Here is a 15,739-nt window from a genome sequence, read left to right as displayed (position 1 = left end):
ATGTTTTTGGAGTGGGTATTATAAATGTTGAGTGGGTACTAGTATTTCATTTTCCCTTACCCACTGCTTTCAAATATGTGCGTATTTCACTCATTCTACTCACCTAAGTATTATGTCATTGAGTAAGTTTACTAAGCAGGTATGTTCTGCCTTATGTCATACCTAATCAAAACCAACTAAATATATTGGAAATGATTTCATGAAAAATCACTCATCCTATACTGACAGTACAACACTAGTCCTATACTAACAGTACAACTTGATAGCAATCGATGTCTTTTTTCATTACGCAAGCTATTTTTATAAATATATTCCGTACGCATTTGTTTGAAACTGTTTGCGTATCTAACATTTTAAATGCGTAATTGGTACGCAACAATTATTTTTCAATGTGTAAATTGAAATTTTCTATGCGTATTTTCAGTGTAGGAAAGATGTAGAAAATCTAGCCTGTCCACAGGACTGGCAGGTCAAATTTTTTACCAGTCCTGCCAAAATCTAGCCTGTCCTCCAAATATAAATAAAACACCTTCGGCAGTAAATATTCAAAAAGGTTATAATCATTATATATATGTCATTTGTTTGCTAAAATTGACCCGACATGAGGACGGACTAGATATTTTTTTTTTTAACCTGTCCTCCACAAAATTCATCCGTCTCGGACGTTGGGACGGGCTATCTTTCCTACACTGGTATTTTACCTGGATACGCAGCTTACCTGGGCCTCTGGTTCTGTAATATATGCATTTATTACCCACGTGGTCAACGTATGGGTAGTTGCATATTAATCTCGTACGTCACACGAGTGTCGTATCGCGTTGACCTGTGTCGTAACGACTTGACCTGAAATTCTAATGATTTGATTGGATAACCGATGACCTCTCAATTAGGTCACATTCTGACGTAACTATTTTTTCATTCATAACAAACACGTGAATTCATTCATTCTACAACTTAAATGCATTGTGGGAATGTAAACATTGCGAACGTTGCCGTGTCGCTGTTTAATTGTGAGTCGAACTGAGACATTATATCTGTCGAAAAACATAAACGCAATGTTTCCACCAGTGATGTTAGCCGAATGAAGCAACTGCAAACCAAGAAGCGAGGTGCAACGGAGTAGTTTACTGTAGGAGGCTGTAATGGGCGATGACAACTGACATGCATCGTGGCGTCGGTTACCATGGCAGTGGCGTCATTAGTGTGACGTCATGCAAATATTGTACTACTGTACAAAACTCTTCCACAACCTCTTTATGAAACCGGTTTCGGTTTGAAACAAAAAATAACAAAAATACGCTATTTTGTCAATTTAAATGTATGTAAGACGTGGGTAATAAATAAAATACCACACTCGGTCTCATTACATACGAATTATACGAAACTCGTGACCTTCCTATGTTATCTGACCTCGCTTTCGCTCGGTCAGATACCACAGGAAGGACACTCGTTTCGTATAATTCGTATGTAATGAGACCTCGTGTAGTATTCTCTATAAACCTGATGCACTGCACTCAACAGTTACAACTTGTGTTCATAATGGCCACTGCTTATACAAAAATCACATTCCCCTTTCAATTTAATGCAATCATATAATATACTGCAGTTTGACAGAATACCATTGCTGCTGAACTCATGATTGACACATGTCAATACCTTTACTATTCACATGACAATTTAATACATTTTTAAACACTGGAAGCACACATCGGGTCTCATTTCATACACCTGCTTATCTTGACCTATATCTGCTGCCTAAACTCTCACAGTTGTACTAACAACCTCAAGAATGTCCCAAATTCCATTGTGGAGTACAATAGCAATCGTAATTCATATCTAACAAAATACGTTTTAAGAAATTACTCGATCTGTCAAAGCCCTACGGCACATCGCCTGTTGAGTGAGATGTATGCAGTGACAGGTTTCCTTTCCAACTGTTGCTTCAGCGAGCGAAGGAAACAAAACGCTTGTGTCTTCTTACCTTTGTTTCAGCCGGCACACTACTGAATGAAATCCATGAGGGTTTAGTCACACGGTATTAGAATAACAACACATCCGAGCCATTTCTCTACATCACGTTAACAAGATGCCATAATACTTCCGCTTTTCAGGGGTGTGAACTACGTCACTCAATCAGTTGTTGTGCACCTGTAATGCAACGTCACCAATATGCGTATACAGGGTTGGATACAAAATATAACTCAAGTTGTATACGAATTATGATTATTACTGAGTGAATCCGAATGTTTCATAGATGAGTTTACAAACTTAAGAAAGGTGAGGTGAAATTGGGTTTAACGTCGTGCTTGAGAATATTTCGCTCATATGACGACGTGTTAAGAAAGGTTAAACGTGAATATAACATCAGCTGAAAAGACATTATTCTCTATTTCTTAGAGGAAGTAGTTTCTGTGCATTAAAATGAATGTTACATTAGGGACCGTTCACAATTTATTGCTAGCGGGGTGATGATGATTTTAAGGGGGGGGGTCACTCATTTTGTTCTGGGAGCTGGGGGCAGCAATTTTGTACACACGTACTGGAGGGTGGGGGTTGTCAGCAATTTTGTACATACAATTTTGTACATACAAATCTCTTAAAAGTATGCATAGAAATTATAGGAAGTGGAGGGGGGGTGTCATTGATTTTGTACATGTCATGCAGGGGGGGGTCACTTACTTTGTACATAAATTTTAGGGGGGGTCACCTCACCTATTTTGACATGAAAGTGTGAATATCTCAAATGTATTTGTATGCACAGTAAGTTTGAACGTACATTTTGGAGATAAAGATAATTTTGTTGGCCAATTTCCGGGTGTTATATTTATTGAGTAATTGGACCACGTGAATTCATTTGGAACCGACGCCGTTTATCGACATTGTAAACACAAAAGTAAACCGAAAGGTCCACATACACTTTCCTGCCTGCCGACATCGAGTACGGGTACAGTACGTATAGTCCGTTTGGCTCAAAAGCGGACCGATGAATTGCAATCTAACGCGAAAACTAATAAACATAAAATACTCAATGAAACACTGATCATTATCAAAACTTCAGACCAACTCTGTGAAGCTTTTGCAGAATTTATGTCCTAAAATTAAAAAAGTTGTTTAACAAACTGTCATTAAAATACTGACACAGTTCACTATTTGTTACGAGGGAGGAGTGCAGAGAAATTGACAGCCAGGTGTGCGAGAAAGGATGGAGACGGCACAGCACAGATTAATGAATCAATAACTTTGTCGGCACTTGTGCATGTGCTTCTCTAACACCTGGCTGTCCCTTTCTCTGCACTCTCCCTCGTAACAAACAGTGAACTGTGTCAACATTTTTATGATAGTTTGTTAAACAAATTTCTTAATTTTAGTACATATATTCTGCAAATAAATCACAGAGTTGGTGTGATGTATTGATTATGATCAGCGTTTCATTGAGTATTATATGTTTATTAGTTTTCGAGTTAGATTGCAATTCATCGGTCCGCCTTTGAGCCAAACAGACTATAGTGAAGTGTCAGCAGCTGGCCGTTTCGGCTGGTTCCCATAGTAGCATCTGGAACTGCTAATTTGTGACGTCATTCCGAGATTACGCCATGATATGATCACCACTGCCAGATGACGCAACAATACAACTGTGTATGATATTTGTACGTATTAATACGCAGCGAATAATCTTGCAGTTTCAGGTAATCGAGTACAATTCGATCATGTTTTTCAACCAATCAGAATAAAGAACACAGTGACTTTTGGTTTACAATTATGTTTTGTGTGCTCGGTAAGTTTGGCTGATTGTGTTCTAAACGTCTATGTAATAGATTGGGGCTTGACATGCAGATCCACCCGTACAGCTGAATCTTCAGTAGGGATATCGTAGGGTTCAGCCTAGTCTGTCTAGACCCTCAAACAAAATATATCCAAGAAAGCCCATGTAAGTCTAGAATATGTGGCAAGTCTAGATTTCCACCGTTTCAGGAAATGAAGAAAGTCTCTGGTCTCCTTTTGATTAAGAAATACACTTCGCTCTACCACCATGTATAGTGTAATAAAACACACTTTAGCCCTGAACTATTATAGTTAAAGCACGAGGACGCTTGCGTAGTTCAGTGTGTTTTATTACACTATACGTGGTGGTAGGGCGAACTGTATTTCTTTTTCTAAGATGCCAAATTTAATACTTTCTAAGGATAATTACAATTAATTTAAGGCAGAAAACAAACGACGGTGTCTGTGACCTAAATTAAGAATCCTCGCACAGGGCTAACTGGCGCGCTGTTCTATTGACGTGTCTGTCCCCTACGTTAAGACGAACGTTACCAGAAAAAAACAAATGATAACAGTTTGATGACGGTTTACGTTCGGATTAAATATCTTCTCTGAATTATTTTAATTACATCTGTTATTAACATAAACCATTGGGGCAATATGAACGTTGCATTTCTACTACCAACGTAAGTTTAGATCAGTACATCCAGAGGAAGTTGAGTAGTCAAGCGACATTCCACGATTGCATTGTGGGAATGTAAACATTGCGAACGTTACCGTTTTGCTGAAAACTTGTGAGTCGAAATGACACAATTTACCCGTCGTAAAACATAAACGTAATGTTTCCACCAGTGATGTTAGCTGCGTGAAGCAACAGCAAACCAAGAAGCGGGATGCAACGGTGTAGTTTACTGTAGGTGGCCGTACGAGGCGATGACAACTGACATGCATCGTGACGTCGCTTTCATTGTGACGTAACGTAAAATGGTTCGATTACGAGGGGGCACACTAGAATGGCGCAGTGACGGGATAACGTCATTCAATTGTTACGTCATCAAAAAACTATACCTTTATTGTCTGATAATGTATTTTTTTTTATTGTTCTAACCGCTAGGCATCTTAGAATTGTATTTAATGATAATAGTTTAGGAACTGTCTTTTTGGTGTAAAATATGTTCATTTCAGAAGCAAAATGTTAGCCTCGGTTCAGTTCAATAGCTGAATGTTTTTTTATGCTGTCCGTATAAAAACATTGAAATAAATATATGATGTATGTTTCATTTAGAATTTAATCTATGATTTAATGAATGTTCATTGTGTGATTGGTAAATGTAAGTTATTTATTTTCAGTTATATTTATATATTAAAGTACCAGCTCATGTATCGTCTTGCTTCTGTTGCAGAATGGGTACAATATGTGAAGCCCATTTCTGGTGTCCCCCTGCCGTGATATTGCTGGACTATTGCTAAAATCGGCGTAAAACCATACTCACTCACCTGCTTTTGTTCGAGTCAAAACATTGATGACACAACAGTCTCGTTTCCTGTTGACTGGGTTCAGTGCTATTGAGGCACTTAGTACAATAACCAGTCCAGCATTTTGAGACCAATTCATTTAACTGGATGCATAAATATTAATCAGTATTATTTGATACATCTAAGCACTTGTATATTGCAACACTACGCTCCTTCTAAGCCTTGCAAACACGTCGTGCAGCGTGCTCTGTCCTACAGCGAACTCTGACAGACGGAAACCTGGAAAACGTGGAAATCTCAAAACGAGGTTCTGCCGCTAGAAACGTTTGGCGGTCTGGTACGGAATTGATATTATATCAATCACATTGTGCGTTACAGAACTACACTGAATAAGCGCAAAAACACATAACAGGTGTAACCAGTGAGCCAGATGCATTGTAAATCATTTTACGAAAACACCAAACAGGGGCAGTCTGTGACGTCTTATTTAAGGTCATGCTGCCTACACCTCGCCATAAAATATGGAAATACGATGTTATTAAAGTTTAGAGTTAAAATTCGGATGGGCTGAAAAGGTTAGTGGGTTTGCAGAAATCCGAACCATACAGGATGCTAGTAAACGACCTATGCCCTATGAGCTACGTCATCCGTGAAGGTCCGGGTTAGAATGAACCTTCAGTAAGCCATGCTTGTCGTAAGTGGCGACTAACGGGATCGGGTGGTCAGGCTCGCTGATTTGGTTGACACGTGTCATCGGTTCCCAATTGCGCAAATCGATGCTCATGCTGTTGATCACAGGATTCTCTGGTCCAGACTAGATTATTTACAGACCGCCGCCATATAGCTGGAATATTGCGGAGTTCGGCGTAAAACTAGACTCACTCACTCACGTGTTTTTGTCCTTGAGACTAGTCCGCTACACGTGCAGGTCATGTCTGTGAGTTTCACCACGTGGGAAAGCACGTGTGATATATTACTGCTTCTTCCCTGAACTGCTCACGACAAACTACAACAGGAAATATACAGGAAACAAATACAAGTACATACGCCGGAAATAGGTATCCCCTAAATAATTGTTTCTGCCGCGAAGCGTCACAATAATAATATACGTTATCGCCTGGAGTGACATGCGTTCCTCTGAGGAGACACGTTTTCCACATCACCAAGTGAGGATGTTCATGTCGGTGTTCTAAATTAGAACATACAACATAACATTCCCTGATCGTCAGTGTATTGTGTTACCATGGACACGCGGTACTGTTACGCAGGGTGAGTTCGGTCACGTGATACTTGTCTACACACAGGACGGTGTTGATGAATATATGATGGATAGCAACTTATTTTTATTCAAGTTCAAATGTTTATTGTATGAAAGGCCATAGGCCCATACACATGGTGCAGTATAGGATCTTTTGTTTAATTGATCTTATACTGCACCATGAACACTTCATGTGTGTGTGTGTGTGTGTGTGTGTGTGTGTGTGTGTTTGTGTTAGCGTAGTGGTTAAAGCCTTCGTTCGTCACGCCGAAGACCCTGGTTCGATTCCCCACATGGGTACAATATGTGAAGCCCATTTCTGGTGTCCCCCGCCGTGATATAGCTGGAATATTGCTAAAAGCGGCATAAAACTAAACTCACTCACTCATGTATATGGGCCAATGGCCTTTCATAAATAGATCTGAATATTCTTTATCACGAGTGAGTGAGTGAGTTTAATTAGCTTATTGAAATATTCCAGCAATATCACGGCAGGGGTTTACATATTGTACCCATGTGGGGATTCGAACCCGGGTCCTCATGGTGACGAGCAAACCACTGGGTTACGTCGCCGCCCCTCTTTATCAGGACATTTAATAGTTCATTCTTGGTCGACCGGTGAAGAAGTGGTCTACAGCAACCCATGCTTGCCGTAAGAGGCGACTAACGGGATCGGGTGGTCAGACTCGCTGGCTTGGTTGACACTTGTCATCGTATGCACATATTTTACGTGCGCATCATAGTGTCGGCACTGCGGTATCCTCACCTATTACAGTTAGTACTGGGCCATAGGATAACGGAACACACCCCAAAGCAGGGGAAATATTTCACTGACATCAGGTTTGTAAACGAAGAAACACGACCTGCACGCCATTACAGACAACCTCACGCCCCGAGGAGCTGTAATTTATACCGTTGTATACAAACCTGGGCCTAGATTTTCGAAGCTCTCTCAATTAAGACAGGTCGTAAGAAGTTATGTCAACAGTTAAGATAATCTTAGCGCTACCATAAGAGAGACTTTCGAAACGCTCGTAAGTCCGTCGTAAGGTCAAGCTAGATACGACAGCTGTTTCGTAAACCGTATCCAGGGAATCCACGATGACGTCACGGAATTTCCCTATGTAAACATTGCAGACGTCAACATGGACACCAAATGAACCGATACGCTGGATTGCACAATGCCGTGCATATCCGCCAGCTCATACTGGAAACTGCCTTTGGCAAGAAAGCGGAGGGTAACCATCACCTGTATTTCAGGTGAGAGGGGCACCGAACGCTGGGTCTCCCGAACCAAACCAGCCTTAACAAGAGATAGGGGCGGTGGGGTAGCCTAATAGTTAAAGCGTTGGCTCGTCACGCCGAAGACCCAGGTTCGAATCCCCACATGGGTACAATGTGTGAAGCCCATTTCTGGTGTCCCCTGCCGTGATGTTGCTGGAATATCGCTAAAAGCGTCGTAAAACCAAACTCAGTCAGTCAGTCAACAAGAGATACTAAGTTAAAGATAGCATGACGAGGCATTCTATAACGAGAGATCAGTTCATCGTCGTCCAACGTGTCTAACTGACGCGAACGGTAGCGGAAAATCCGTGTTTTTCTGTAAACTTCATTAAGATTATCTTCACAATCAAACCCAAGACCAATGTAGGTTGCCAACTTGAATAAGGTGTAAGTGCGCGCAACCTTAGTTACGACAGGTATATACCCTTCTTAGATTATGATCTTAGCTAAGATATCTTAAGTTTTACGATCGTTTCGAAAATAGCCTAAGACAAAGACAGATGCGACTACCCATGAGGTTACGACTATCTTAAGCTAAGAGAGCTTCGAAAATCTAGACCCAGGGCCCCGTTCCTCAAAGTGATCGTAACCCTAAGACGATCGTAACTCCCATACTTTAACATAGACTTACGACTGTCGTAGCGCTAAGGTGATCGTAACTCCCATACTTGAACATAGATTTACGACAGTCTTAGCGCTAAGGTGATCGTAACTCCCATACTTTAACATAGACTTACGACAGTCGTAGCGCTAAGGTGATCGTAACTCCCATACTTTAACATAGACTTACGACAGTCTTAGCGCTAAGGTGATCGTATCACCAATACTTTAACATAGAATTACGACTGTCGTAGCTCTACGATCGCTTTCAAGAACGGGCCCTGACCATCTTTCAATTCAGATTCTCATGTGATAGCAAAGTTCAAACAGCAACCTAGGATAAACAATTATTTATATGCTCTATATTGACAAGAGACTAAACTAGCATCCAAAAGAAACGCCACCAAAACATAAATGATTGTAAATTTTCAAAATAATTGTCAATCTGTTCGAAATTAGCTAAAACACATCTCTCGAACACAACATGTGTATTCCCAGTGAACTCTTGCACTTTCGTATTTAGTGAAAAAAACCCGAATTTACCAGCGTAAAATGGAAATTGTGCACAAAGTTACCCGTATCAGATTAGGGTGTAAAAGCTGACCATTTTTATTCTCTTTCATCATTTTAATTGATTGACAACCAGGAACATGCCTGTTTTAACAGCAGAGCAGAGGGAGAGAGCAATCGGTATGCTACAGATGGGAGCAACACAAGAGCATGTGGCTTGGACCATGGGATGCTGCAAATCCCCCATCACCAGACTTGTCACTCGTCTACGACAGACTGGCAGGACTGCAGACAGGCCAAGGAGTGGTAGACCGAAGGTCACCACCCAACAAGAAGACCGGTATTTACGGGTGTTTCACCTGAGGAAACCGCTACGTCACTGTGACGTCATCAAGCGCCAACAGTCTTGGACATGCGGTCAGCAGACAGACTGTGGCCAGACGACTCCGCCATCATTGTCTCCGTGCCTATCGACCTTTCAAGGGCATGACGTTGACGTGCCAACGACGACGTGCCAGATTGAGATGGACCAGGACTGTGTCACACTGGCAGCAGCGAAACTGGTGAAGAGTGCTCTTTAGTGACGAAAGCAGGTTCCAGCTCTTCAAGTCTGACGGACGAGGTCGCCCGATCTGTCCCCAGTTGAACACCTTTGGGACCAACTGGGACGTCGTATTAGGAAACGCCAATACGAGGAACGCTTTGGCAGTTGCTATGCAAGTGGACTGGCGTCGGATCCCTTATCAAGACGTCAGAAGACTCACCTACTCAGTTCTACACCTGGTTCGGGCCTGCATCACTGCTAGAGGTGTCCACACCCGGTATTGAACAATATGTGCTGCCCAGAAAGTTGTAAAAGCTCCCAGTCAATTTTGCATTGGTGATACTGGGCAATGCACCCGATGTCATTCATGTGCCATTAGATTACGAGCTGCGTCGTTTTTCTTCTTGCTACCCATTAAATACTGTTGCTGAATGATTGCCTTTTACAATAAAACATTTAATGTTACCATAATTCGGTTTTGTTTTGTTTTAGACCAGAAAAATATTTGGTGGCGTTTCTTTTGGACGCTAGTTCAGTAAATTACATCAACGTCTCTCTGCAGCTGATCTAACATGATTTACACTTCGGAAACAGGGCAAATCTTGGCATTGTTGAAAGTCACATAACCACTTATTTGAGGAACTCTGGGCGTGAAGATACACAGTGCCATCATTATTACAGCTCCAGGTCATAGAGTTATCAGTCTACACAACAATGGCAAAGCCATCTATTTCACTTTTCAGGCAAGTTGACTTTATCCAAACGACCCTCTCAATACAGTACTCAAAATGATCACGAAATAAAATACTACTTTTGTATTAACACGAGTTGATTAAAGTTGCGTAGGATAATTTTACTTTAATCAACGAGTGTCGATATATATTCATAGAAACGAAAAAGGGAACACATGAAAGCACAAGTGTTCCTTTATTCTTTTCCAGGTTTCTTCACAAGGTATGTATTGCACTGTGATTGAAATTCTGGATATAAAGGAACACTTGTACTTTCTTGAAGACACCAGTAACTGTTATCAGTATATGTGGGGAATTTATCTCAACACAAAACTGCCATTAGGCTTCTTGAGCAGTGATCTCAGTGAGGTCATAGCATTGTGACGTCATCAGATTTATAGCATCATAGCATTGTGGTGTCATCAACTTTGTGACGTCATAGCATTGTCAGCTGTGTTCTTAGTGATGTCAAAGCATTGTGAGGTCTTTAACTGATGATGTAATAGCATTATGATAATACAATTGTTGCGATATCTACAATATAGATATCGCTTGTAGATATGTAGAGATTATTACACTTCATTTTTCATATCTTGCCCCATATCATTCCGAGACACCCATATCGGCCTCGGTCAGATATGGGTGTCTCGGAATGATATGGGGCAAGATAAAAAATGAAGTGTAATAATCTTTTTATCAATTATTACCTGCCTAAATTAAGAGTTTTTTCAGTTACATTTTTTGTATCTCTTAGTCCAAATACACGTTGTTTATTGAAAAATACTCCCGTGAAGATCCGGGGTTGAATAGGTCTTCAGCAACTCATGTGCTTGCCATAAAAGGCGACTATGCTCGTGGTAAGATGCGACTAACGGGATCGGGTGGTCAGTTTCGCTGACTTGGTTGACACGTCATCGGTTCCCAATTGCGCAGATCGATGCTCATGCTGTTGATCACTGGATTGTCTGGTCCAGACTCGATTATTTACAGACGGCCGCCGTATAGCTGGGGATATTGCTGAGTGCGGCGTAAAACTATACTCACTCACAATTAAAAAATAACTGATGCAAACAACAAAGACAAATATTCCGTTCAATGAATTTAATGAACTCAAGAAACATCGGGTAGACAGTTTCGGGTATGTACAAACGTCAGAAGCAAGTATGCTTTTGTCAGTTCGTATTAGTTCACCTTCGGAGTCACTTTCAATAACTGGACGCCTTATGCGTTTGTAGTTCCTGTCGCAGCCGTGAACTACATTAACATGTACCGGAGCATGAAAACTAGCGCCGGTGAAGCGGTTCCAGGGTGTTGTCTGTTGCATAGACATATTCTGATTGAATGATACAGCACCTTTGTCGTCGACAGAGATCGGTAAATCCACGACAGAAGGAACAGTGAGAGGAACAGGAGCGGGAGCAGAGTTAGCATCGCCAACAGCGGTCAACTCATAGTCCGCAATGTTGTGAACGATTTCTTCAGCATCTGTGATGGAATTGTCTGCAACTACGGAAACAGCAGGTTGATGAGCAGGTTCAGACGACATTTCCTGCTGCTGATCAAACGAAGCGGTACTATAGGCATTGATGCTGGCCACTTTCTTGTGACCACTCAGCTGCATTATCTGGTTAGGCGGGACACCCTTATGAGTGAGTGAGTGAGTGAGTTGAGATTTAAAGTCACATCGGCAATATTTCAGCCATATCGACACCCTTATGAGCCAGAGTGGTGATCAAGGTTTTCTGTGCACTGTGATTAGTTTTCCTTCAGGATAATTCACCTTCCTTTGAAGCTGAACTGGCGAATTTTGACAGGAAGAATTTTTCCCCATCGCCTGACAAGTAAACACACATCAGTTTTTGGTTTGGAGTTAACCTGCAGGTAGAACCTTGCTTCTGGGACGGTCATCTCAACGGGGCGACGTCGGCGATATTCCTTGTACATTTGGACGGGACACCGTGGATTTCTTGTTAAACATACGTCATTGTTTTATTTTTATTGTTATTAATGTTATTGTTCTTATTGTTATTGCTATTATTGTTATTAATGTTATTGTTATTAATGTTATTGTTATTTTATTAATGATATTGTTATTAATGCTATCGTTATCCTTGTTATCGTTATTATTATTATTAATGTAATGTTATTAATGTTAATGTTATTATTATTGTTTTTCATTGTTATTGTTATTATCGTTATTATTGTTATCGTTATTGTTATTAATGTTATTATCGTTATTGTTATCGTTATTATTGTTATTATTATCGTTATCGTTATTGTTATTAATGTTATCGTTATTATTATTATCGGACAGGACTTCTATTCACTGTTTGTGGAGAGCACTTCAGTCATGTAACGACTTTAGCAGTTAATGTCGGGAAATTATCAGTTAAGGAAAACTGTTTATAATGGGAGAAACATTGAAATGATAAACAGCTACACATATCTTGGGTTTGTAATTACATGTAGTCTTAGACAAGAAGTCTCAGAACTTATGGAAATTTGGACCAATATCTATGGAATATCTGACAGCCAAATTCAGCAATTATATTTGTACGGGTCAGATGTTTGGGGTGGGGGGTGTGGTTGAAAGATACGATAGCACTGAAAAAAATCACTTACTTATAGCATGTAAAGTATTTTTTGAATGTCGGTCCACAGATATCAACTGCAATAGTTTATGGAGAATGTGGACTGTTTCCAGTTTATATCAATCCCTACGTTCAAACGATGATGTATTGGCTTAAGTTAACGAAAATGCATGATGGACGAATTCCGTAAAAGGCATATATTATGTTGTATTACGTAGATACCACTGGATACTGTAACAGCGATTACAGCTGACCACGCCCCCTTCGCTTATTTGAGCGGTCCAAGGACGAATTCCGTAAAAGGCATATATTATGTTGTATTACGTAGATACCACTGGATACTGTAACAGCGATTACAGCTGACCACGCCCCCTTCGCTTATTTGAGCGGTCCAAGGGAGACAACTCTAAATAATGTCATTCTCTAGAAATGCTATGCAGCTGTCGTGTTGTTTATGGACGAGGGTCGCACGCATGCTACAAGACGGCCGATATTACAGAGACCACACATGGGTGTCTGAGATCCGCCATATACGTTGCTCAAACGGTTTTGGATTTGTCTGGTTTTCACAAGCTGTCGGTGATCCGTGCGATTTTGTTCACATTTTTAAAGAACGCTTGATCAACATGTTTTACCAAAATTGGACATCTACTCTTGAAAACAGTTCACGTTATATTTTGTATCCAGAATATATACAGAATCTCGACCAAGTGTCTACTGATATCAATTATATCAACACGAGTTGATAAAGTTACAAATATCCGAGGCTTGAAATCACTGCCCGAGAGTGGAGAAAAATGAACAGAAGATACTGGAGACCCTATTTGGACGATCCTAAGATATAGACCAAATATTACTATTTGCAGGCTAAAGGCTATCCCAATCCCTTTACTAACGTGGATGATTATGTGATCTATTACGGGCAACAAGGGGTCAAGATGGACCTACCCCCTTCTAAAGAGACTTCTGCACTCACTTCTCCCACCTAACAAGTCGTTCAACAGGCCAAAGGATGTATGGAGAAAACACATCAACAAGGTAAAGGGGTCACAAGGAAAACAAAGAAGATAAACACGAAAACCAAACAGAAGAAAACCAGGAAAGGAAAAACAAATAATAATGATAATAAAAGTGCAAATAACCTGGACAAACTGATGAAAAGAAGAAATTAACCTCACCTATATAAGTGGTACTCTAACACAAAGTCTGTCAGTCTAGCAGAAGCTGTTGTACAGTGCACACGCTTTCCTACCAGGCTCCATTTTGTGATCATCATCATGTCTTGCAATAACCTATCAGCCCCTTTCAAATCGAGCACCATCAGCGAGCTGGATGTGTTTACCCGACCTTCCTTCATCACCGGCATAGATAAAAATGTACTTTTTTTAAATGAGAGACTTCTCAAATCACCACCGATGCCAGCCCTGTTGAATTCAACGTTAGTGGTCAGAATATGGATTATATAGACTTGAAACAAACCACCTGCATGTCACAGCTAAAATTGTGAACACAGATGGCACATCTCTGGAACAGGATCATGTTGCTCCAGCGAACCTATGACTACAATCCATGTGGTCTCAAGTAGACATCACCTTAAATGGAAAATTGGTGACTTTAGCAACCCATCTCTATCCATATAAAAGCTATTTGAAACTTCTTATAAGAACAGGGACCACAGGGGAAGAAGCTTACTGTACCAGTCAACTCTTCTACAGGGACGTTGAGGATATCAACAATACCGATTCAGTTACTGGGACCAATTCTGGACTTATTGCAAGACAATCTTATACACAGCTGAGCAAGTCAATTGACATGTGTGGTCCTCTCTACGATGATGTCATGGAATGTGACAAGTTTCTCATCAATGGAGTCAATGTGCAAATTAAACTCTATCCTAGTATCCGAGTTTAATATCATCAGTGGTGCGATCGGCAAGAAATTCAAGATTATTCTGGAAGACTGGTAGATGTCTATCACCGCTTCCATCATCACAGGACATGCTGACATCTTGGCCACAGAAAATGCAGTGTACCCCTACATCAAAACAGATCTCCGAGTAGCCTCCATCCCTCAAGGACAACGCGCTTTTACTTGGGACCAAATATTTCAGAACTGTTGTCCAAACAAAGTGGTGATATGTCTATCCTCTAAGGCACTGAATGGTGACATTGAGCAGAACCCATTCTTCTTTCAACTTTTTGATCTCTACAATTTATGTAGTTGCTATGTGTAGGTGTGACATATCTTTCAAACTAACTTCGGCCAAACTACAAATCTCAGTGGTAGGGGCATAACGTAGAAAAAGGACTTTATTGAAGAGAGATTAGTGCAGAAATGAGCAATGTGGTTTTTTTCTAAGTCCAAAGCAATTTATTTGGAACAGGCGAGGTGAGGTGAAAGGGGTTTTTACGTCGTGCTTGAGAATATTTCGCTCATATGATGACGTGCATGCGTGTGTATGTTTATGTGCGGCTGCTTGTACTAGCTCAGACTTAAGCTGGTTTTATAGTGCTAGCTAACTGAGATACCGTGCCGCAGTGAAGCGTGAATACCCCACTCAGACACATTATACTGACTCCGAGGCGACCAGTCCTTGTTGTACCCATTAATGTCGAGCGCCAGGCAGGGACCAACAAGTTGACCTACCAAATTTTAACGTCTTTTGGTATGACGCGGTCGGGGATAGAATCCGCGACCTTCCGCTCTCCGGGCGGACGCTCTAACCACTACACCACACAGGCGGTCTATTTGGAACAGACTATGGCTTTATGCAAATTAGTGTGCGACGATATTGTATTACAAAGGACACTTTTTAAATGCCCAATTTGAAATTAGACGTAGCTTCATTATAAACGATAGCTTGCGTGAAAAATAATAACTTTCATGCTGAAACTATTAAGGATGTAGCTACCATGGAGTCTCACTGTCACTATAAAAAGAAACAGGTAGGAGGGATCGTCTCAAAAGCAAAACCTGGACGGGT

General features: G+C 40.8%; 1 protein-coding gene across 1 annotated transcript in view; it reads right to left on the bottom strand.

The window, feature by feature from the left end:
• The window catches only part of LOC124263490 (tyrosine-protein kinase Fer-like), a 68,502-nt gene extending 66,380 nt beyond the window's left edge, over positions 1 to 2,122 (bottom strand). The window contains exon 1 of the mRNA XM_046698144.1: positions 1,982 to 2,122. The gene's annotated coding sequence lies outside the window, so the exon portion shown is untranslated. The remainder of the gene's footprint in view (positions 1 to 1,981) is intronic.
• Positions 2,123 to 15,739: the final 13,617 nt, after the last annotated feature.

Source organism: Haliotis rubra, unplaced genomic scaffold, assembly GCF_003918875.1.
Source record: "Haliotis rubra isolate DU_JTF1 unplaced genomic scaffold, ASM391887v1 Scf886, whole genome shotgun sequence".
In the NCBI taxonomy this organism is placed as follows: Eukaryota; Metazoa; Mollusca; class Gastropoda; order Lepetellida; family Haliotidae; genus Haliotis; species Haliotis rubra.
This window is presented reverse-complemented; position numbering and strand designations above follow the sequence as displayed.